A 21,411-nucleotide genomic window follows, 5' to 3' on the forward strand; every position below is an offset into this window, starting at 1 on the left:
AAGAGCGAAACTCCGTCTCAAAAAAAAAAGAAAAGATTAAGAGATAAAACACATGGCTGGGCACAGAGGATCACACCTGTAATCTCAGCACTTTGGGAGGCCAAGGTGTGTGGATTGCTTTGGGAGGCCAAGGTGTGTAATCTCAGCACTTTGGGAGGCCAAGGAGTTCAGGACCAGCCTGGGCAACACGGTGAAACTGGCCTCTACTAAAATACAAAAAAAATTAGCTGGGCCTGGCAGTGCATGCCTGTAATCCCAGCTACTTGGGAGTCTGAGGCAGGAGAATCACTTGAACCTGGGAGGCAGAGGTTGCCGTAAGCCGAGACTGACCCACTGCACTCCAGCTTGGGCAACAGAATGAGACTGTCTCAAAAAAAAAAAAAAAAACCGGAGAGAATGAGAAGATGAGCTACAGACTAGGATAAAATATTTGCTATCGTATATCTGACAAAGAATTTATATCCACAACATATAAGCAACATTTAAAATTCAATAGTAATAAATGTAATGTGTAATAAAACATGGAATCCGGCTGCGTGCAGTGGCTCATGCCTGTAATCCCAGGACTTTCAGAGGCCAAGGCAGGCAGATCACAAGGTCAGCAGTTCGAGACCAGCCTGGCCAACATGGTGAAACCCCATCCCTACTAAAAATAAAAAAATTAGCTGAGCAGGGTGCACACACATGTAGTTCCAGCTACTCGGGAGGCTGAGGCAGGAGAATCGCTTGAACCCGGGAGGTGGAGGTTGCAGTGAGCCAAGATGGCACCACTGCACTCCAGCCTGGGTAACAGAGCAAGATTTCATCTTGGAAAAAACAAGTGAATAAAACATATAACCCAATTTTAAAATGGGCAAAGAGTTGAAAAAGCGCTTCACTTAAGTGACAAGTAAGTGCATGTAGGAAGTAGAAAAGTTCTTTTTTAAAGTTTCCTTTCTTAAAGAATAAGTGTGCTAATAACTTCATTAAGCCCTCTCCTATGTAGCTGTTAGACTTGCCATGTTTACAGGCACGTCGTACATTCTAAGTCCTTGTACTTTAACCAAGATATCTATGCTGGACATGCTCACAGGCATGTCCCAGCCCTCCATTGCTTTTACCTGTTTAGAAAAATTTAAGTTGTTAGGCAATCGGGTTTTAGTTTAAATTGTGAGGTCTGGCTCCAACCAACAGAGATCAAAAGCAGCAGTAAGGACGACTTCAAATGTGTAAGGAATAAATTCATGTGTGTTCCTTTGTTCATTGTACTCTCGTGGCAAGATGGCTAGAGGGAGTCCCCTTCCTGCAGCCCAGAAAGTAAAAATTGCATTGCTGAAAGGTCCTTTGTCTTACTGCTGATTTTTCTTTGTGGCCCCAAGCATCTATTTCCAACATGTATTTCCAACAGTGCATGAAAAGATACTCAATATCATTATCCATTAGGGAAATGCAAATTAAAACCACAGTGAGCTATTAAGAACCTATTAGAACGGCTCAGATAAAAAACATTGGCCATATCTAGCACTGGTGGAGATGCAAAATAAACAGAACTATCCTGTATTGTTGGTGAAAACACAGAATTATTCAACCAATCTAGAAAATAGTTTGGTAATTTCTTATAAAATTAAACATATTTACACCCATAGCAGAAATTTTTTTTTTTTTTTTTTTTTGAGACAGAGTCCCACTCTCTTGCCCAGGCTGGAGTGCAGTGGTATGATCTCAGCTCACTGCAAGCTCTGCCTCCTGGGTTCAAGTGATTCTCCTGCCTCAGCCTCCTGAGTAGCTGGGATTACAGGCATGTGCCACCATGCCCAGCTAATTTTTGTATTTTTAGTAGAGACAGGGTTTCACCATGTTGGCCAGGTTGGTCTCGAACCCCTGACCTCAGATGATCCGCCCACCTTGGCCTCCCAAAGTGCTGGGATTACCGGTAAGAGTCACCACGCCCAGCTCATTTTTATTTTACTTTAAGAGCAGCTTTGAGAAATAATTCACATATCATGAAGATAACTGTTTTGTTTTTGGTTTTGAGACAGGTCTCACTCTGTTGCCCAGGCTAGAGTGTAGTGGCACAGTCCTAGTTCACTACCACCTCCACCTCCTGGGCTCCAGCAACACTCCCCCTTCAGCCTCCTGAGTAGCTGGGACCAAAGGCACACGCCACCACACCTGGTTAATATTTTAATTGTTTTGTATAGATGAGATCTCCCACTGTTGCCCAGGCTGGTCTCAAACTCCTGAGCTCAAGGGACCCTCCCGCCTCAGCCTCCCAAAGAATTGAGATGATAGGCATGAGCCACCACAGCCAGCAAGATCACTCTTTTAAAGTGTATGGCTGGGCGGGGTGGCTGGTACTTGTCATCTCAGCACTTTGGGAGGCCGAGGCGGGCAGACCGCTCGAGCCCAGGAGTTTGAGACCAGCCTGGGTAACATGACAAAACCACATCTCTACCAAGAAAAATACAAAAATTAGCTGAGCATGTTGACACACACCTGTAGTCCCAGCTACTCAGGGGAGCCTGAGGTGGGAGGATTGTTTGAGCCCAGGAGGCGGAGGCAGCATTGAGCAAAGATTGCACCACTGCACTCCAGCCTGGGCAATTACAGCCAGACCCTGTGTCAAAAATAAAAAATAATAAAGAAAGAAATAAAGTGTATAGTTCGGTGGGTTTTAGCATATCCATAGACTCATGTATCAATCATAGTTACCTAATTCCACATTTCCATTACCCCCAAAATAAACCTGTCCCCACTAGCAGTCATTCGCCATTTCCCTCCTCCAGCCCCTCACAACCACTAATCTACTTTCTGTCTCTGTGGATTTGCCTATTCTGGACATTTTATATAAATGGAATCGTACAGCAGGTGGCCCTTTACTTCACATAATGATTTCAAGGTTCATCCATAACATAGCATGAATCAGTACTTTAATCCCTCGTATGGCCAAAAAATTGTAATCTGTTCTCTGCGTATGCCAAATTTTGTTCATGTATTTATCAGTTCATCATAAGTTCATAAACATTTGGGTTATTTTCACTGTTTTTTTTTTTTTTTTTTTTGAGATGGAGTCTCACTCTGTCGCCCAGGCTAGAGTACAGTGGCTTGATCTTGGCTCACTGCGACCTCCACCTCCCGGGTTCAAGCAATTCACCTGCCTCAGCCTCCTGAGTAGCTGGGATTACAGACGTGTGTCACCATGCCTAGCTAATTTTTGTATTTTTAGTAGAGATGAGGTTTCACCATGTTGGTCAGGCTGGTCTCAAACTCCTGACCTTGTGATCCACCCAACTCGGCTTCTCAAAGTGCTGGGATTACAGGCGTGAACCACTGCACCCAGCCTTCACTTTCTAGCTGTTATGAATAATGCCGCTGTGAACAGTCAGGTCGAAGTCTTTATGGGAATATGTTATGTATATGTATGTTTTTTGAGATGGAGTCTCGCTCTGTTGCCCAGGCTGGAATGCAGTGGCACAATCTCGGCTCACGGTTGCCTCTGCATCCCAGCTTCAAGCAGTTTTTGTGCCTTCGCCTCTCAAGTAGCTGGGATTACAGCCATGCACCACCACACACGACTAATTTTGTATTTTTAGTAGAGATAGGATTTTGCCACGTTGCCCAGGCTGGTTTTGAACTCCTGACCTCAAATGATTCACCTGACTTGGCCTCCCAAAGTGCTGGGATTACAGGTGTGAGCCACTGCACCCGACCCAGAACTCATTCTTTTAGAAGGATCCGGGCATGAATCCATTCATGAGCTCCGAGCCTTCATGACCTAATCACCTCCTAAAAAGGTCTCACCTCTCAACGCAGTTGCACTGAGGATTGAATTTCCAACAAGTGAACTTTGGGGGATACATTCAAACCACAGCAGTGCCTGAGGCCTCAATTCTACCCTCCCAGCCTGTGGCACTTTGGCCAAAAGCCTCTTTGCTTCTCCTATTAACCTTCAGGAGAATTTCTAATTTTAGTAAATAATAACGACCAGCATAGTCACTTTGCTGAGAGCTCTCCTGGGCTGGCTGTAACATCAAGGCCTGTTCGTATTTCCGTTTTCAGTCATTTATTCCCTTCCTCGCTGGACCTATTTTTAAAACTTTCCAAATCAAACAAAAGCAGTTTCAGAAAAAACAGCTGGCCACATCACAGTTTGGTTCAGTTCTACAGAGAGCCTGACTCTGTGAAAGAAAGCTTTTTTTTGAGACAGTATCGCTCTGTCGCCCATGCTGGAGTGCTGTGATGTGGTCTCAGCTCACTGCAACCTCCACCTCCCAAGGTTCAAGCGATTCTCCTGCCTCAGCCTCCCGAGTAGCTGGGATTACAGGTGCCTGCCACCACATCTGCCTAATTTTTTGTGTCATTAGTAGAGACGGGGTTTTACCATGTTGGCCATGCTGGTCTGGAACTCCTGACCTCATGATCCACCCGCCTTAGTCTCCCAAAGCTCTAGGATCACAGGCGTAAGCCACTGTGCCTGGCCAAAAGAAAACTTTTTTAAAAAAGCAAAGTTCCCACCAATTTAGCCTTTCCAATAGCTGAGAACTGCCAACTTTATTATGTAGTGAGAGCTTTAGGGAGTGCTCTGAGTCCATAGGAAGGCAGTTACGATATTTAAATTATTTTCACTTATTGGTCTTTTTCTTTTCTTTTCTTTTTTTTAAGCAGCTAATAGATATTCCCTTTGCCCTACACTTGATTCCCCAAATCTGATGTGTGATAATAAAATTATGAATATATGAATAATTTGCACACATTACATTTTGAAATTGCACTGAGAAGTGTTACCATGCATTTTAAGTATCTTTTTGGAAATTTCCTGATTAAGAGGTTTTCAGATATGGAGAGCATCAATTTGGAGCTATGATTAAAATGAATTCCTTTATTTCTATGTTTAAGATTATGTCGATGGTGCAGATGACATGATTTTAATGTAAATGTGAGCCTACTTGCAAGTCTTTTTCATTTAATGTGTTTTCATTGTGAATCTAATGATATGCAAACTCAAGCTTTCAAAATAGATGTCTCTTCCAAGTTTCAACAGGCCGAAATGCTAGGCAAACTGCTTTTTTCATTATTTTAGTAGTTAATGGAAAAGTCTGCTTTGGACATGTGATTTTTCTAACACTTTCACCATCTTCACAGAGGATTCATTTTTTATAGGCCTTGTGTCTCTAGCTTCAGTACAAAACAAATGCTGACCTAATTAATGGAAGCTTGCATCCACCGGGCTCTTCGGAGATGCTGGGTGCTGTGCTGTGTTTTGCAATGATTCTCAGCTAACCTTCTCATCAGTCCGGTAAGGCAGGTGCAATCATTCCTACTACTCCCATTCCACAGATGAGTAGGCTGATGCTGAGGCGTTACAGAGCTTGCCCAAGGTCCAATGGCAAGAATAAGGCAACAGGGCCAGACATGGTGGCTCACACTTGTAATCCCGGCACTTTGGGAGCCTGAGGCAGAAGGATCAGATGGCCCAGGAGTTCAAGACCAGCCAGGCAACATAGTGTAGACCTCATCTCTACTAAAAAAGAAATTTTTAAAAATTAGCCAGGCATGGTGGCAATACCTGTAGTCTCAGCCACTCAAGAGGCTGAGGCAGGCAGACTGCTTGAGCCTAGGAATTTGAGACTGCAGTGAGATATGACCATGCCACTGCACTCCAGCCTGGGTGACAGAGACAGACTCTGTCTCAAAAAAAAAAAAAAAAAAGTCCATTCCTGCCTGTTTTATGAGAAGAGACTGCCTTGGGAACAGAAGGGATGCTGCAGATAGTTAAGAGGGGATTGCTTCCTCCCTCGACCCCCTACCAAGTGAGACAACAACAGAGAGGCCAAGGTGGTGATGAAATAGATGGGCAGAAGTCCACGCGTGGTGGCTCAAGCCTGTAATCCTAGCACTTTGGGAGGTTGAGGCAGGTGGATCACCTGAGGTCAGGAGTTCAAGACCAGCCTGACCAACATGGTGAAACCCCATCTCTAAAAAATTCAAAAAAAAAAAAAAAAAGAAAGAAATAGACGGGCAGAAAAAAGAGTGGGAGGTGGGGTGCGGTGGCTCACACCTGTAATCCCACCACTTTGGGAGGCAGAGGTAGGCGGATCACCTGAGGTCAGGAGTTCAAGACCAGCCTGACCATACTAAAACCTCGTCTCTACTAAAAATACAAAATTATCCAGGCGTGGTGGCACACACCTGTAATCCCAGCTACTCAGGAGGCTGAGGCAAGAGAATGGCTTGAACGCAGGAGGCAGAGGTTACAGTGAGCTGAGATTGCGCCACTGCACTCCAGCATGGGCAACAAGAGTGAAGCTCCATCTCAAAAAGAAAAGAAAAGAAATCCCGTCTCTGTTCATTTTCTCACATTTAACATTCAGAGTGGCAACATTCCCTATAGCATGTTGGTGTTCAGTACCTCCCTTAGTAGGTCAGCTTCCTGATGAGGTCAGTAGACTCCTGCCACAGCCTCCACTTATGCAGAGGATAGACTTTGCAAGGATGTACAGGGCTATCCATTCTGTGTGAGGTGAGAGCATTCCAGAGTCTCCAAATAGCCTACTACTGAGCCATACAGTCCCATAATGGAAAGCCAACCCTCCCATCTACAGGTAGCACCCCAAGAAGGCCAGGAGTCACTATTCCCTAGGAGACTTTCCCACTAGAAGTTTCCATTGCCTGGATGCTCCCTGTACTTTGAAGTGTCCCTGGCGACTTTCCATGCTGCCTGCCACCTGACCTTAATCCTCTTGAATTCCCCAGGTTGGGACACAGAGGTGGATTTTATTGTGTGTCCTCTCTGCTATGACCTCTCTCTGGTTTACTGATTGTAAAAAAATGAATCAGGCCAGGCACAGTGGCTCACGCCTGTAATCCCAGCACTTTGGCAAGCCAAGATGTGCAGATCGCTTGAGGTTGGGAGGTCAAGACCAACCTGGCCAACATGGTGAAACCCCATCTCTACTAAAAACACAAAAAATTAGCCAGGGATGGTGGCACACTCCTGTAGTTCCAGCTACTCAGGAGGCTGAGGCAGGTGAATTGCTTGAACCTGGAAGGTAGAGGTTGCAGTGAATCCAGACTGTGCCACTGTACTCCAGCCTGGGCGACAGAGTGAGACTGTCTCATCATCATAATAATAATAATAATGACAACAACAACAACAACAAAGGCCAGGTGCGGTGGCTAACACCTGTAATCCTAGCACTTTGGGAGTCTGAGGCGGGTGGATCACCTGAGGTCAGGAGTTCAAGACCAGCATAGCCAACAAGGTGAAACCCTGTCTCTACAAAAAATACAAAACCTAGCCAGGTGTGGTGGCACATGTAATCTTAGCTACTTGGGAGGCTGAGGCAGGAGAATCACTTGAACACGGGGTGGTGGAGGCCACAGTAAGCTGAGATCACACCACTGCACTCTAGCCTGGGTGACACAGTGAGACTCCATCTCAAAAGAATACAAATAATAATTAATTAATTAATTAAAAATAAATTTAAGGCCAAGTGCAGTGGCTCACGCCTGTAATCCCAACACCTGGGAGGGCCGTAGCAGGTGGATCATGAGGTCAGGAGTTCAAGACCAGCCTGGCCAACATGGTGAAACCCTATTTCTACTAAAAATACAAAAATTAGCTGGGTATGGTGACATGTTCCTGTAATCTCAGCTACTTGGGAGGCTGAGGCAGGAGAATTGCTGGAACCAGGACCTGGAAGGTGGAGATTTCAGTAAGCCAAAATCACACCACTGCACTCCGGCCTCGGCTACAGAGTAAGACTCTGTTTCAAAAAATAAAACAAAAACAAAATAGCCATCTTGGCAACAATTGATGCTGCCTCAGTGAGGAGGCAGGGCAGCTGTGGACCTGGGGCCTGGCCAGCAGGTTACCTGTCCTCCACCCCCTAGTGTCTGATAACCCTGGGATGAATCCAACTAAGCATGGACACTGGGAGCCTGCCAAGAGCAAGAGAGGTTTTCAGGAGACGGCCTGGAGAAGCCTGGCTCCAATGCCATCATGAGCATCCGGTACTCAGTCAGTGTCCCTCCTGGGCATTCTGTAAATCGTTTCTTTTCTTTTTTTCTTTTTTCTTTTGAGACAGAGTCTCACTCTGTTGCCCAGGCTGGAGTACAGTGGCATAATCTCAGCTCACCACAAACTCTGCTTCTTGGGTTCTAGCGATTCTCCTGCCTCAGCCTCCCAAGTAGCTGTGACTAAAGGTGACTGCCACCACGCCTGGCTAACTTGTGTATTTCTTTTTTCTTTTTTTTTTTTTTTTTGAGATGGAATTTTGCTCTTGTTACCCAGGCTGGAGTGCAATGGTGCGATCTCGGCTCAGGCAACCTCCACCTCCTGGGTTCAAGCAATTCTCCTGCCTCAGCCTCCCAAGTAGCTGGGACTACAGGTGTGCACCACCACGCCCAGCTAATTTTTTTGTATTTTTAGTAGAAACGAGGTTTCACCATGTTGACCAGTATGGTCTCAATCTCTTGACCTCGTGATCCACCCACCTCGGCCTCCCAAAGTGCTGGGATTACAGGCGTGAGCCACCGCACCCAGCCAACTTGTGTACTTTTAATAGAGACAGGGTTTCACCATGTTGGTCAGGCTGGTCTCGAACTCCTGACCTCAGGTGATCTGCCTGCCTCAGCCTCCCAAAGTGCTAGGATTACAGGATTGAGCCACTGCGCCTGGCAAGCCACCATTTCTCATCCAGATGGCTACTGAGAGCAGGACCCCAGAGTGTGTTCATTTTTAAGTGCAATGTGACAACCAGGCCTCGAACCTGCTCTGTGGGCTTTCCACTAAGAGCCCACAGAGCTGTGTTCAAGACCTGGTTCTCCCACTTACAGGGCTTGAGCAATTCACTTTCCCTCCCTGAGTCTTGGTGACCTCTGCTGTGAAATAGAGAGAGACACCTACCACCTGCTGTCAGTGACCAACAAGGCAAGATCGAAAGAGGGAGGTAACCATCACCATGGGTCTTGTTCATGGAAGAGGAGCAGAGGAAAGATTCATGCATGATTAATGACTGGCGGCACTTTCCTGCTTGCCTTTGGAATGAATCAAAAATAACTAAAAATGTGTGGTTGAGGCAAAGCATTTGGGTCTGTGGGGACTCTGCAATGGACAGAGGAGGCCTGGGGCTGGCTGAGTCATCTAAGTGGGTGATTGTTTTTTTCCTGTTTGCAAAATGAGAATCAGGTTCCAGAGGGGATACATAGAGTAAAATTAAACGTTTCCCTCCAAGCCTCCAAGCATCCTCCCAGTGGAAGGTTTCCCAGGCAGCATCACTGGGTAACTTTCCATTGTCACTATCTGAAACAACTGAGAGAAAGAATGGCAAATTTCTTTTCTTTCTTTTTTCTTTTTTTTTTGAGACAGAGTCTCACTCTGTCACCAGCCTGGAGTGCAGTGGTATGACCTCGGCTTACTGCAATCACCACCTCCTGAGTTCAAGCAATTCCCCTGCCTCAGCCTCCCAAGTAGCTGGGATTACAGGCATGTACCACCATGCCCGACTAATTTTATTTTGCATTTTAGTAGAGACGGGGTTTCACCATGTTGGCCAGGATGATCTCGAACTCCTGACCTTGTGGTCCACCAGCCTTTGCTTCCCAAAGTGCTAGGATTACAGGTGTGAGCCAGCCACTGCACCCGGCCTTGTTTTGTTTTGTTTTGTTTGAGATGGAGTCTTGCTGTGTCACCCAGACTGGAGTACAGTGGCACGATCTTGGCTCAGTGCCACCTCCAACTCCCGGGTTCAAGCAATTGTCTTGCCTCAGCCTCCCCAAGTAGTTGGGATTACAGGCACAGCCCCACCATGCCTAGCTAATTTTTTTTTTGCATTTTAGCAGAGAAGGGGTTTCACCATGTTGGCCAGGGTAGTCTCGATCTTCTCACCTCATGATCCACCGGCCTTGGCCTCCCAAAGTGGAGGGGTTTCAGGCGTGAGCCACCAAATCTGGCTGGAATGGCAAATTTCTTATCCAAAGACAATGTCTCTCTAAATCCATCATTTTTTTTTTTTTTTTTTTTTGAGACAGTTTCATTCAGTCACTCAGGCTACAGTACAGTGGTACATTCCTGGTTCACTGCAAACTCCACCTCCCAGGTGCAAGCGATTCTCCTGCCTCAGCCTCTCAAGTAGCTGGGATTATAGGCATGTGCCACCACACCCAGCTAATTTTTGTATTTTTAATAGTTTACCATGTTGGCCATGCTGGTCTCGAACTCCTGGCCTCAAGTGATCCACTGGCCTTGGCCTCCCAAAGTGCTGGAATTACAGGCGTGAGCCACCAGGCCCTGCCTAAATTCTGAAATCTTTATAGATGAAATGAATTACTTCAAAATAATGCAGGAGAGGCAGATTGGGTACATGTACAGATTAGATCAGGTCAGTCTGATGTGATGGCTGATGAGTATGTGAGGGATTTTTTTTTTAATCAATAAAAGTTTGTTGTTTTCAAACAGCAAAAAGTTTTTTTTTAATATAATATCCAATGAGAACACATGGACACAGGGAGGGGAGCATCAGACACTGGGGTCTGTGAGGGGATGGACAGCAGCAGGTGGGGAGTTGGGAAGGGATAACATGGGGTTAAACGCCAGATATAGGTGATGGGGAGGAAGGCAGCAAACCACATTGCCATGTATGTACCTATGCAACAATCTTGCATGTTCTTCACATGTACCCCAGGACCTACAACGCAATAAAATATATATATAATAAGAAATATATATATAATATCCAATATTCAATATGTATCAAGTATTTTTTCTTTTTAAAAAAAATTCATTTCTCAATTATACCTAAAAGAGTCTTTTTAAAGTTAATATCCTCTTTCTTCTTTTTTCTTTTTCTTCTTTTTTTTTAGAGATGGAGTCTTACTCTGTTACCCAGGAGGGGGTGCAGTGGTGCAATCACAGCTCACTGTAACCCTGAACTCCTGGATTCAAGTGATTCTTCTGTCTCAGCCTCCCCAGTAGCTGGAACTACAGGCATGCAACCACACCTGGCTATTTTTTATTTTTTTAGAGTTGGGGGTCTTGCTATTTTGCCCAGCCTGGTCTTGAACTTCTGGCCTCCAGCAATCCTCCCACCTCAGTCTCCTAAAGTGTTGATATTACAAGAATTAGCCACCACTCCTGGCCTAAAGTTAATATTCTTTAACAAAGCCGTTTCACTTTTAGAAATTTAGCTTGAAAGAGATGCAAAGCAGATTACTAGAAAGAGTTAGGTGGTTCATAATTGCAAAAAAATGAAACTAAAAAACATGCCTATTAATAAAAGACTGAGTAAAAAATATGGTACAGGCCAGGAGTGGTGGCTCACGCCCATAATCCCAACACTTTGGGAGGCCAAAGTGGGAGCCCAGGAGTTCAAGACCAGCCTGGGCAACACAGGGAGACACTATTTCTACTAAAATACAAAAATTAGCCAGGTGTGGTGGCACACACCTGTAGTCTCGGCTTGGGAGGCTGAGGCAGGATTGCTTGAACCCAGGAGGTTGAGGCTGCAGTGGACCGTGATGCCAAGATTGAGCCACCACACTGCAGCCTGGGTGACAGAGCAAGAGCCTGTCTTAAAACAACAAACAAACAAAAACAGAAACAAGAAAATGAGTACAACCTCTGTGGAGAGAATTAGCAATATCCACTTCTAGCAATTTATTCAATATGCGTAAAATACAGAATGGGCCGGGAACAGTGGCTCACCCGTGTAATCCCAGCACTTTGGGAGGCCTAGGTGGGTGGATCACTTGAGGTCAGGAGTTCAAGACCAGCCTGGCCAACATAGTGAAACCCGTCTCTACTAAAAATACAGCCCAGGTGCCGTGGCTCACGTCTGTAATCCCAGCACTTTGGAAGTCTGAGGTGGGTGGATCAGGAGGTCAGGAGATAGACACCATACTGGCTAACATGGTGAAACCCTGTCTCTACTGAAAATACAAAAAATTAGCTGGGTGTGGTGGTGCACGCCTGTAATTCCAGCTACTCAGGAGGCTGAGGCAGGAGAATTGCTTGAACCCAGTATGCGAGATCACGCCACTGTACTCCAGTCTGGGCGACAGAGCAAAACTCCATCTCAAAAACAAAAAGAACAATAAAACATATTGTACATTAAAAAAAATTATGTATATGATATATGTTAGTATATGCATAGGAAAAACTAGAAAGGAAGAATGTTAACCAGGCCATCCAATGGCTTATTTCTCTGTATGTTCTCAGGTGCTGAGATTATAGGCCTGAGCCACCATGACCACTAAGCCTTGAATTTGAAGCCTGGAACATACATAGAATCTACTTGATAAATATTTATGGACTGGAAGGAAGAAAGGAAGGGAGGAAGGATGAGAGGAGGGAGGGAGGCATAGAAAAGAGTCCTGGCCCCGAAGTTGTTCACTGTTATTTGCAGCCAAGCTTGGAAACAGATGCGTGGGCAGAGTGCAAAGACCACTGGAAGAAAAGGGCTCTGAGCTGGTAGGGGCTGTGCATAAACTCTCTTTCTCCTTATGTTAGCATCCTCCTTTCCACAGAAGAGAAGTCATTTGCCAAGTCATCAGGCACACAGCCCATCTTCAAATTCAAGGCTTAGTGGGCATGCTGGCTCAGGACTATAATCTCAGCGAGAGGATTGCTTGAGCCCAGGAGTTAGAGACCAGCCTGGGCAACATAGTGAGACCCTATCTCTTAGAAAAAAATTTAATTAGGCTGGGTGAGGTGGCTCATGCCTATAATCCCTGCACTTTGGGAGGCTGAAGTGGGCAGATCACCTAAGGTCAGGAGTTCAGGACCAGCCTAGCCAACATGATGAAACCCTGTTACTACTATTAAAAATACGAAAATTAGCCAGGGGTGGTGCCAGGCACCTGTAATCTCAGCTACTCAGTAGGCTGAGACAGAAAATCACTTGAATCCGGGAGGTGGAGATTGCAGTGAGCCAGGATCATGCCACTGCACTCCAGCCTAGGTGACAGAATGAGACTCCATATTGAAAAAAAAATTAATTAAAAAACAAATTCAAGGCTTATATGGTTGCAGAGAACCCTCTTCTTTCAGGATAAATGAGAACCAGATTATTCCTGCTAAGTCAGGGGCACAAACACTGGCAATTAATACACTGTACTTCCAAAGCAGACAGATCTTAACCAGAAACTCTGGGAAAAGGACACATACGTCAACCTCTGGGTGAAACTGGCTTCAAGTAACTCAAAGGTGACACCCAATGTTGCTCTAGGGAACTACACCAAAATCCTAAACTGTTCAAGAAGAGGGAGCAAGGCTGCCCTCTCCTTCCACTGCTCTCCAGCCAGGTCCATAAGGCTCTGAGAGGCTGGGCTGAACAAGGAGACCAGCAGGGCTTGGCTAAAAGAGCCTCCCTGCTCAAAAGCAAGCTCAGAGCAAGATGAGCTGCATTCTTGGGGTTGCCGTATCTTTTCTCTGCATGAATAAGCTGCTACTGACTTAGTTATCTGGACTCTTCTCTGATTCCTGTGGCCGCATTTGAAGGGCAGAAATCCTGGCAAGAGGAAACGCTGATTTGGACTAAAAACTTGACTGAGGCTAACATCTGAGGAGGACCCTGGAGTCTTAGGAGTCTAGGTGGGAATCTGCTTTGCCTCCTACCAACTCTGTAGCTCTGGTCACATAACTTCACCTTGCTGAGCCTCAATTTCTTGCCTGTAAATGGAGATGATGATACCTATTTTGCAAGGTTGCCCAACTTGATTGCATGAGATCACCAATGTACACAGTAATAAAATAGAAAAAGCTTAGCAAGTGTGGATACTATTGTGGCTGACATTTACTGAGCCCTTACCAAAGACTTTGATAATGACTGCCTTTTTTCCTTTCCTCCCTCCCTTCTTTCTCTTTCTCTTTTTAAATTTTTTAATTTTTGTATTTTTTGGAGACAAAGTCTTGCTCTATCACTCAGTGGACTGGTGCGATCTCTGCTTACTGCAACTTCTGCCTCCCAGGTTCAAGCAATTCTCCTGTCTCAGCCTCCTGAGTAGCTGGGACTACAGGTGCACACCTCCACACCTGGCTAATTTTTTTATTTTAGTAGAGATGGGGTTTTGCCATGTTACCCAGTCTGGTCTTGAACTCCTGAGCTCCGGCAATCTGCCTGCCTTGGCCTCCCAAAGAGCTAGGATTATAGGTGTGAGCCACCACGCCTGGCCCGGATCTCGCTCTGATGCCCAGGCTGGAGTGCAGTGGCCCCATCACAGCATCATGGCTCACCGCTCACGGCAGCCTTGACTTCCTGGGCTCAAGCAATCCTCACGTCTCAGCTCCTTCCCGCACAAGAAGCTGGGATTACAGGCATGTGGCACCACACCCAGCTATTTTTCAAATTCTTTGCAGAGACAATGTCTTGCTATGTTGCCCAGACTGGTCTCAAAATCCTGGCCTCAAGGAATCCACCCACCTCAGCCTCTCAAAGTGCTGGAATTACTGACATGAGCCACTACACCCAACCACCAATCATTGCCTTTTTTTTTTTTTGAGACAGAGTCTTGTTCCGTGGTCAGGTACCAGGCTGGAGTGCAGTAGCATGACCTCAGCTCACTGCAATCTCTGCTTCCTGGGTTCAAGCAATTCTCCTGCCTCAGCCTCCCGAGTAGCTGGGACTACAGGCGCATGCCACCATGCCCAGCTAATTTTTGTATTTTTAGTAGAGACGGAGTTTCACCATGTTGGCCAGGATGGTCTTGATCTCTTGATCTAATGATCCGCCAGCCTTGGCCTCCCAAAGTGCTGGGATTACAGGCATGAGCCACCAAGCCCGGCCTCATTGCCTTTTTCAATGCTCACAACAAACCTCTGAAGTAGCTGATATATTTTTTTAGACGGGGTTTTGCTCTTGTCACCCAGGCTGGAGTGTAGTGGTGCAATCTTGGCTTTTTGCAACCTACACCTCCCAGTTTCAAGCAATTATCATGTCTCAGCCTCCCAGCATAGCTGGGTTACAGGCACGTGCCACCACACCTGGCTAATTTTTGTATTTTTAGTAGAGATGCGGTTTTACCATGTTGGCCAGGCTAGTCTGGAATTCCTGGCCTCAAGTGATCCGCCTGCCTCAGGCTCTCAAAGTGCTGGGATTAGAGGCATGAGCCACTGTATGTGGCCTGAAGTAGTTAATATTTCCATCCGCATTGTGTAGGTGGGAAAAACTGAGGTCCAGAGAGAATGATGACGATCATATATTAATAAGTAGCAAAGCTGGCATTCAAATCCAGTCCATCTGACTTCAGAGTGCCCACTGTGAAGCATTACTCCATAGTGGCTCTCTTCATCCCTGAGATGTCTGAGGAAAACAAGCAAGCATATATACATATAGTGGCTCCAGTATATCATTGTTAAGGAGATCATTCAAAACCAAATGTACGCTGGGCGCGTTGACTCACACTTGTAATCCCAGCACTTTGGGAGGCTGAGGTGGGTGGATCATCTGACGTCAGGTGTTCGAGACCAGCCTGGCCAACATGGAGAAACCCTGTCTCCAAAAAATAAAAATAAAAAATAAATTAAAAAAAAAAAAAACAAATGTACTTGGCTGGGCATGGTGGCATCTGCCTGTAATGCCAGCTACTCAGCAGGCTAAGGCAGGAGGACTGCTTGACCCCAGGAATTCCAGCCCAGCCTGGACAGCATAGCAAAACTCCCCTCTCTAAAAAATATAATAAATAATTTTGGCTGGGTGTGGTGGCTCACACGTGTAATCCCAGCACTTTGGGAGGCCAAGGCCAGTGGATGACTAGAGGCCAGGACTTCAAGACCAGCCTGGCCAACATGGTGAAACCCTGTCTCTACTAAAATCATTTAAAAATTAGCTGGGTGTGGTGGCACATGCCTATAATCCCAGCTACTCTGGAGGCTGAGGCAGGAGAATTGCTTGAACCTGGGAGGCAGAGGATGTAGTGAGCTGAGTTCGCACCATTGTACTCCAAGCTGGGTGACAGAGCAAGATTCCGTCTCATAAATAAATAAATAAATAAATAAAATTTTTTTTAAGACAGAGTCTTGCACGGTAGTTCAGGCTGTAGTGCAATGGTGCAATCTTGACTCATTGCAATCTCTACTTCCTGGGTTCAGGCAATTCTCCTGCCTCAGCCTACTGAGTAGCTGGGACTACAGGCATACACCACCATACCCAGCTAATTTTTTTGTATTTTTAGTGAGACAGGGTTTCACTGTGTTGGCCAGGATGGTCTCGATCTCCCGACCTTGTGATCCTCCTGTCTCAGCCTCCCAAAGTGCTGGGATCACAGGTGTGAGCCACTACGCCCAGCCAAAATTGTTTTCTAAAAGATTAAATGTACCCAATTTTTAAATGGCTCAAGAGTCTGAAAAGACATTTCTCTGAGGAAGATGTAAAAATAGCCAGAAAGCACATTCAAAAGTGCTGTTTCTTTTTTTTTAAATAAAAATTCTCAAGCCAGGTGCTGTGGCTCATGCCTGTAATCCCAGCACCTTGGGAGGTTGAGGCAGGTGGATCACCTGAAGTCAGGAGTTTGAGACCAGCTTGGCCAACATGGTAAAACTCTATCTGTACTAAAAATAAAAATACATGCACTGAGGCCAAGAGAAACTTGAAAAAAAAATTAAATTTAAAAGAGAGAAAAATACAAAAATTAGTTGGGTATGGGAGCACATGCCTGTAATCCCAGCTACTTGGGAGGCTGAGTCAGGAGAATCACTTGAACCCAGGAGGCAGAGGTTGCAGTGAGTCAAGATCACACCACTGTCCTCCAGCCTGGGCAACATAGTAAGACTCCATCTCCCAAAAAAAATACATGGGCATAAATGTGACTGCAAAACTGCCCTGAGGGGCTATTCTCTGCTTACCCGGTAGCCTGGCTCTGTGGAAGCAGTCACCTAAGAAGCTATAACACCGCCACTTAATAAAGCTGTTTTATTTTACCTCCAGCTTGTCCTTCCTTTCTTTCATGGGCAAAGCTAAGAACTCTCAAGGGCTAAGTCCCACTTTGGGGGGTCACCTGCCCTGCATCACTGGTAAGTTTCATTTGGCCTCTAGGGAGAAGGTTGTTAGCGTTAAAAGCATGGCTTAGGGTCTGACAGGTGAATGGATAGTAAAGAGGCAGGGAGGAGAAAGAAGGGAAGGTGTATTCCTTGCCTTCAGCCTTCCAGATCCCAGGAGAACTTGTAGTAGGAATAGGGCAGGGCTGTTTCTAACTGCAATCAAGTACAGGAAATTAACCAGATTATACACTGTTCACATTGCTCAGCAAAAGCATGAAGTTTGCAGATCTCTCAACAAGACAGTCAAACACCACTGCCAACAGCAACAAAGACAGGCTACCAGCAACTAACTGAGGTATCCGGAAGAGAGACTCAACACCACCACGTCAGGTAGGCTCTGCCCAGCCCCCAGCCCCCAGTCCCCAGACGACAGACTCAGGGTTTGGACATGACTAGAATGAGTCCTCAGCCTCCAACTGGTCTATTCTGTAGCTGTGGGAATAGCAGGGCTCTGTGACATTTCCATTAGGATATGTGTTTCAGTAAGGATGACTTAGAGTGTAAGAGCTGTGCGACAAATACAAGGGCCTTAAAATTTACTTGTACATTTCATCATTTCTGTAAAAACAGCTTTATTGAAATATAATTCACATGCTATACAATTCACCCTTTGAAGTGAACAATTCCACGGTTTTTAGTATTTTCAGAGTTGCGGCATCTCACCACAATCAATTTTAGAACATTTCATCATCCCCCAAAGAAATCCTATACCAGCAAGCTGCAGTGACTCACACCTGCAATCCCAGCATTTTGGGAGGCTGAGGTGGGAGGATCACTTGAGCCCAGGAGTTTGAGACCAGCCTTGGCAAAATAGCAAGACACACATCTCTACAAAACTAAAAAAAAAGTCAGTTGTGGTGGTGCACACCTGTAGTCTCAGCTACTTGGGAAGCTGAGGCAGGAGGATCGGTTGAGCCCAGGAGTCGGAGATTTCAGTGAGGTGGTATGATTGCACCACCACACTCCAACCTGGGTGACAGAGTGAGTGCTTGTCAGAAAAAAAGGAAGGAAAAGAAAGAGGAAGGAAGGAAGGAAGGAAGGAAGGAAGGAAGGAAGGAAGGAAGGAAGGAAGGAAGGAAGGAAGGAAGGAAGGAAGGAAGGAGAAAAGAAGGGAAGGCCTGACATCGTGGCTCAGGCATGTAACCCTAGCTCTTTGAGAGGCTGAGGTGGGCAGATCATGAGATCAGGAGTTCGAGACCAGCCTGACCAACACGGTGAAACCCCGTCTCTACTAAAAATACAAAAATCAGCTGGGTTTAGTAATCCCAGCTTCTCAGGAGGCTGAGGCAGGAGTATTGCTTGAACCTGGGAGGCAGAGGTTGCAGTAAGCCAAGATTGCACCATTGCACTCCAGCCTGAGCAACAGAGCAAGACTCTGTCTCAAAAAACAAACCAAGAAAAAAAAAAAAAGAAAGAAGGAAAAGGAAAGAAAGGAAAAAGAAAGATTCCACATCCATTAGCAGTCACTCCCCAGGTCCTTCCAGTCACTTCCCAGCCCCTGGCAACCACGAATCCATTTTTGTCTCTGTGGATTTGCCTGTTCTGTACATTTCCTATAAATGGAGTCATACACTATGTCATCTTCTGTGTCTGGCTTCCTTTTGCTTAACATGTTTTCAGGATCCATTCAGGTTGTAGGATGCACTTCATTCTTTTTCTTTTTCTTTTTCTGTTTTTTTGAGATGGAGTTACACTCTGTCACCCAGGCTGGAGTTCAGTGGTGCAATCTTGGCTCACTGCAACCTCTGCCTCCCAAGTTCAAGTGATTCTCCTGCCTTGGCCTCCCGAGTAGCTGGGATACAGGTGCCCGCCACCATGCCCAGTTAATTTTTGTGCTTTTTTTTTTAGTACAGATGGGGTTTCAACCTGTTGGCCAGGCTGATTTCAAACTCCTGACCTCAAGCGATCTGCCTGCTTCAGCCTCCAGAAGTACTAGAATTACAGGGGTGAGCCACCGCACCCACTTCATTCCTTTTTATGGCCAAATAACATTTCATGTATGAATAGACCACATTTTCTTTATCCATTCATTAGCAAAGGGACATTTGGATTATCTGCACTTTTTGGCTCCAACAAAATAATGAGAGTACCGACAATCATGCTGCTATGGGCATTTGTGCACACGTTTTTGAGTGGACAGACATTTTTAGTTGTCTTGGGTATTTACCCAGGAGTGGAATTGCTGGATCACATGTTTAACTTTATGTTGCCAGGCTAGAGTGCAGTGGTGTGATCTCAGCCCACTGCAACCTCCACCTCCTGGATTGAAGCAATTCTTCTGCCTCAGCCTCCCAAGTAGCTGGGATTACGGGCATCCATCACCATGACTGGCTAATTTTTGTATTTTTAGTAGAAATGGGGTTAGAGATGGGGTTTCACCATGTTGGCCAGTCTTGTCTCCAACTCCTGACCTCAGGTGAGCCGCCTGCCTCAGCCTCCCAAACTGTTGGCATTACAGGTGTGAGCCACCACGCCTGACTATACCCACTTTTAATAACATAAAGATTAATGCATAAAATGCATTATTGGTTTTACTAGAATTTCTAGGGCAAGGGTGGTATTGGTCCTCAGGGCACTGCCATGGAAATGGGCAGTAAGTCCTGAGTGTTGTCATGGTGATGGTGACCTGACATGGCACACTGGTGGGTGTGTCTGATGGAAAGCTGCTTCCACCCCAGCCCTGTTTTAGCTAGTCCTCAACTGGATCCTGTGTCTGAGTCCCACCTCTGGAGTTGAGTCCCTCCTCCTACCTCAGCAGAGCATCAGTAAAAGAAGAAAGCTAAGGCCTCTGTTGATCTGGTGGGAGTGTCTGCCTCATCTTTCCCCCAAAGCTCCCTCCTTCTTGTGTGGGGATGAGACAGGGAGGCTTCTATACACCTCCAGGGAACAACGTCCACATCACGGTTCCTGTGAATACTGCCCCCAGGAGTGGGCGGAGATTAGCCTACAAAGTGGTAAACTGTAGGTCTGTGGAGGGGAGAGACGTGGAAAGAAAAGGATCCCTTGAGGAACATCCTCATCTATATCATCTCAATCTGTTATCTCTATCTCCCACAGCAGCCCTGACTGTGCTTGCCTGGGTCTCTGTTGACTGTGTAAATATTTTGTCTCACCAACAGAATTATGACATTTGAAGACAGGAAATAGAATTTCTTTTTCTTGCTATCTTCCAGATAAATTGTTATAAACCAAAACTGTGGACACATGCAGTGGTAGGCAGAATAATGGCCCCTAAAAATGTCCACTTCCTGATCCCCAGAACTTGTGAATAAGGGACCTTATATGGCAAAAGGGACATTGCAGATGAGTTTTAAAATTCAGCTAAGGATATTGAGGTCACGTGTTGTGGCTCAAGCCTGTAATCCCAGCACTCTGAGAGGCTGAGGCAGGAGGATTGTTTGAGGCCAGGAATTTGAGACCATGCTGGGCAATATAGCGAGAGGCTATATCTACAAACAATTTAAACACTAGCCAAGTCTGGTGGATCACCTGAGGTCGGGAGTTCGAGAACAGCCTGAGCAACATGGAGAAACCCTGTCTCTACTAAAAATACAAAATTAGCCAGATGTGGTGGTGCATGCCTGTAATCCCATCTAGTCGGGAGGTTGAGGCAGGAGAATCGCTTGCACTTGGAGGCAGAGGTTGAGGTGAGGTGGGCCAAGATTGGGTCATTGCTCTCCAGCCTAGGCAACCAGAGCAAAACTCCTTCTTCGAAAAAAAAAAAACCAACTAGCCAGACATGGTGGTATGTGCTCGTAGTTAGTTGCAACTACTTGGGAGACTGAGGCAGGAGGATGGCTTGAGCACAGAAGTTGGAGGCTGCAGTAAGCTATGATTGCATCACTGCACTCCATCCTGGATGACAGAGCAAGACCCTATCTCAAAAGAGAGAGTGAGAGAGAGATCTTGAGATGAGAAGATAATCCTGGGTTATTCACATAGGCCCAGTAAAATGAGCTCATTCAAATGGGTCTTTAAAAGAGTGGGGAAGTAGGCTCAGGGTCATAGAAGTAAATGTAACAACGGGAACAGAAGTTGGAGCGATGCGGGGCCACGAGTCAAGGAGTTCAGGCAGCCTCTGGAAGCTGGAGAGGACAAGGAAGCATATTGTCTCCCACACCTCCAGAAGGAATGCAGTCTTGCCAACCCAATTCTGACCTGCAGAGCTATAAGGTAATGAATGTGGGTTGTCTGGAACCACTAAGTTTATGGACGTTTGTTACAGCAGCCACAGCAAACTCATGCATCTACCCTCCTCCGCCACCTCACTACCATTGCAATCATCATGGTGAATGCTGACTGAGTTTACTGATGTGATCATCAGGAAAATGAATACATGGAAAATATATACAATTATTACCCCTATTTTATTATATTGAGACAGGGTCTCGCCATGT

At 45.8% G+C, this 21,411-nt stretch overlaps 1 protein-coding gene across 4 annotated transcripts in view; it reads right to left on the reverse strand.

Annotated features, from left to right (window-relative positions):
- TNFRSF17 (TNF receptor superfamily member 17) overlaps positions 1-21,411 on the reverse strand; it is a 135,662-nt gene that overhangs the window by 19,128 nt on the left and 95,123 nt on the right. The gene's annotated exons all lie outside the window — the stretch shown is intronic.

This window comes from Callithrix jacchus, chromosome 12 (assembly GCF_049354715.1).
Source record: "Callithrix jacchus isolate 240 chromosome 12, calJac240_pri, whole genome shotgun sequence".
Classification (NCBI taxonomy): domain Eukaryota; kingdom Metazoa; phylum Chordata; class Mammalia; order Primates; family Cebidae; genus Callithrix; species Callithrix jacchus.